Source organism: Aphelocoma coerulescens, chromosome 2 (assembly GCF_041296385.1).
Source record: "Aphelocoma coerulescens isolate FSJ_1873_10779 chromosome 2, UR_Acoe_1.0, whole genome shotgun sequence".
Classification (NCBI taxonomy): domain Eukaryota; kingdom Metazoa; phylum Chordata; class Aves; order Passeriformes; family Corvidae; genus Aphelocoma; species Aphelocoma coerulescens.
The window spans coordinates 109,833,210-109,836,972 of NC_091015.1; positions in this window are offsets into that span (position 1 = coordinate 109,833,210).

A 3,763-nucleotide genomic window follows, 5' to 3' on the forward strand; every position below is an offset into this window, starting at 1 on the left:
ATTACTATAATTTTGTTTACAAACCAAAACACATTAAAATCAATGGACTTTGGATAATTCACTCTGTGGCGTGCTTAGTACAAATAGGGCACACCAGGTCTGAAACAGAGAAAAGTGTAAACTACAGCAATCTGGATTGCAAGTATTAACTTCATGGCACTCCATCATCACTATAAAAATTCTTTAACCCAACAGGTATTCATAAAAAATTCCTTTAGAATTTTTCATTATCCGTGTAGAATTTAGAACACTTTCCAGATACAACAATGCCATATTTTTCACATTATGAACTACCATCTAGGCCATTTTTTATTTATAAAGAATGCCTGTAATTTTTATTATTTGCAGTCATAGAAAGATTTAAAGTAATTAAATTGGCAATCATTAATTCATCTATAGCTTAGCTCAGAATTTGAAAGTTCAGTAATGGAGAAATACTTCTCATCATAGCCCATATATTGCTGGTATGCTGTTTTAAATTTATAATTCCAGTATTCACACAGATGAAATGCATCAAAACAAAAACTGCACAGATTTTACTTAGCCCAGCAGTCAATATTCACAGAAATTGGCTTTAACAAAATGCAAAGTCCGCTCATCTGAGAACAAAGATTTTAATTAATAATTGCATTTCTGATCCTTCTGAAAGAATTACATTTTGATAAAAAGATGGCATTCACTACGTCAACAGCAGGGTAAGTGCTATATCCTTCAAAGAGATGAAAGAATACACATCACTTTCAGTCGTTTATAACACTGGCTTACAAAACAAAACAAAAAACCACAGAGGAAATTGTGCAAATATATTATTTCCAAATACAAGGTGTTGTTCTATTCTTCTAATTGGTAAAGCAGTGTTATCAATAATGTCAATCATTTCAGATGCTCAAAAAAGGAGTTTTATTTTAAAGTTTAATTTTCAAAAACATTTTTCCTCAATTCAATTGCATAAAAAGCATACCTTTTGAACCCTTAAACTGTTGTGCTGAATAAATAGCCATATTTCTACTCTATAATGATCATAGTCTGTTAGCTTTTATTCCTAGTGTATCTACTTCCAAAGGTCCCCAAAATATCCTCCATCATCTCTCTTATTTATCAAGGACACTTTGTTCCTCTAATTTTCATGAAGCAGAATTCAACACAATTTTTGTGGTTATTCTGAGTACTTCTAAACTGACCCATAACTAAATGTTACTGTGTTTCTTTTATGTTAATCTTTATAATAAGAAATTGTACGTATCTTTAATGTTTTCAAAGTACTTTTTCTGGGTTCCTTCTGGCTGGCCAGTTACCTCAGTATGAAAAAGTACTGTGAGGTTCTGATTAAAGAAACCTGTAAAAATAAGTATTTGTGTCTACTTACTAACGATTTAAAGTATTTTGAGCTTAGTAGAAATATCACCACTATTTTTCATTTGGAAGCAAAGTGCTCTATGGTTCTTACATCCTAGACCTCAACCACTTTTAAGTGTTCCTTTCGTGGTAGCTTTATGGGGGGGTGGGGAAATGACAAACGTAACTTGACCTGATTAAGTTCACAGATGAAGGACACGCCAAGGAAGGCAATTCAAAAACGATAGCTGAAACAGAGGTGTTTTTTTTTTAAAAAGCATCATTTATGAGTGAACAACTGAAATTTATAAAGGCATGGGCAAGAATTTTAGCATGTGTGTTCTTGCACGTTTTTCAATTCAGCAATAAGACCAGGATATTATAGCTTCAAATATTTAGGTTTCAATGCAATGACTGCTAAATTAATGCATGTGGTGTAGTATAAACGTATGTTTAATGTATTCAATAGTGGTATTAAATGGCAAAGAAAATATTTAATATACTATAATCTTTCAAAGATTCTGTAGAATGCATAGGCCCTCTAGTATGGGGAAAGAATTTTTAAAGTGAAGAAAATGCCAGAGGTTTTCTTCCAAAAGTATGCATCTGAAATCCATAAAAATTATTTTCTTTTTCCTCCCCACAGACAGAATCAGAACACTGTACCATACAATAGGTTATTGTGCCTTTTTGAATTAAGTTAGTGATCCTGATTCAGGGGAGGGGGGATGGGACATGACTGGGTAGGGGGAGAAGTCAGTAGAGGAAAAAAAAGAAAACAGAATTCATCCTTTCATACATATATCTCCATGGCAGAGCCAACAAATTACATGTATAGACTGCTCTAAATTATTTTATTTTTAAGTTTAAAACTTCATCAGACTAAAGAGGAAATCCTTATTCTCCCTCCCTTAAAAGCAAAGGCAGTCTTTATCTACCTTTGATTTTCTTTATTTTTTAGTTAAACATTATGGTCAAAAAAATAAATTAAAAAAATATAAATTTTGTCTATCAATTCAGGCAACCCAAGATGTAGTGCTACTGCACCACCTTGCAGCAATACTGTATTCACTTCTAAAGACTCATTTTAGGGGACAGAAATGCTAGATGAAATAAGGAGAAAATGACCCAAACAAGAAAGATGTATCAAAGACGGACTTTTTTCCTAAGGTGATCTTTACTCATTAGCCACTTCTACCAGAGATGGGGAATATGACATTCTAAAATACAAACCAGGGAGTAGAGGCAGGCAAAGAAGGGCCTCTCACCAAGGCAGAGGCAGTCCTCCCTCCCAAGCCAGCTATGACCCCTTTAACAAGTAATTCATAAAAGTGATAGAACCATGAGAGAAAAGAAAACCAAAACAAAACAGGAAAATGCCATGGATTAACCTTGCATGATGAAAATATTACAGTGTAGAACCTGTACTCCCCACTGAAAGTCTTTTTTTCCCTACAGAAGTTTAGAATAACTGTAAGCTTCTCAAATGCCAGAATCTTTGACAGATATCATAAACACTTACTTAATTGATTCAACATTTCATATGTCAAAACATATTTCATGACAGTAAACTGAAACATCTTCTGTGGTCACTGTATATCCAAACGTCTCTTCCCAATAATTTGAAAGGCTAGGAGAATAGTGCTTTAGAGACACATTTTAAACATCTTCCATATAAAATGGAAGTTATCAGTCCTGTTTCTTCCTCCCCAAAGGTTATACAAAAAAGGGGGAAATTATCCAAGGGACATTAGTGTATTACTGTACTTTCTGAAGTGGAAAAAAAAGTAGAAAAATGGAAATGATAAAATTTCAAGTAGCTTGAATATAAATATGGTAGAAATCATCCTATTAGAAGTTTTACCCCATCCCCAAAATGGCTTATAAATTTACGTTCCCATAACAATTCCTAGAGTCTTCCTACAAATTCAGGAAACTTCCCTCCCTCTTACTCCGCAAGAGTAAGCGGGAAGGAAAAGGAGAGAAAGAGGGGACCTGGTAGGTGTTTATTTATTTAACTGATGGCATGATTATAAAAGGTAATATTTTACAAGACCCCAACACCACAATTTCCTTCTAGATACTATACATTGACTTTCATAGACTTTTTTTTAAAGGCCATTTTTAGAGGACAAAAGACTGAGACAAGAAGAAGGCTGAACCAACCTTCTCAAAAACAAGAGTGTACAGACAGTACAAGGCTTAGGAGGAAGGCTTTTTTTTTTTCCCAAAGATATGCTGCATAACCATGTTCTTATCACACAGCTCTGTCTATATATTGGGGCTTATGTCTATAGAAATGTCTAATTACGACACTAGGAAACAGTTTTTAACTTAGATGTAAAATCAGTAATTTAGAATACCAATATGTTCTTTATCCATGGTCATTTTTTTCCAGAGTTTGTTTTAAAAGAAAAAAAAAAATCCA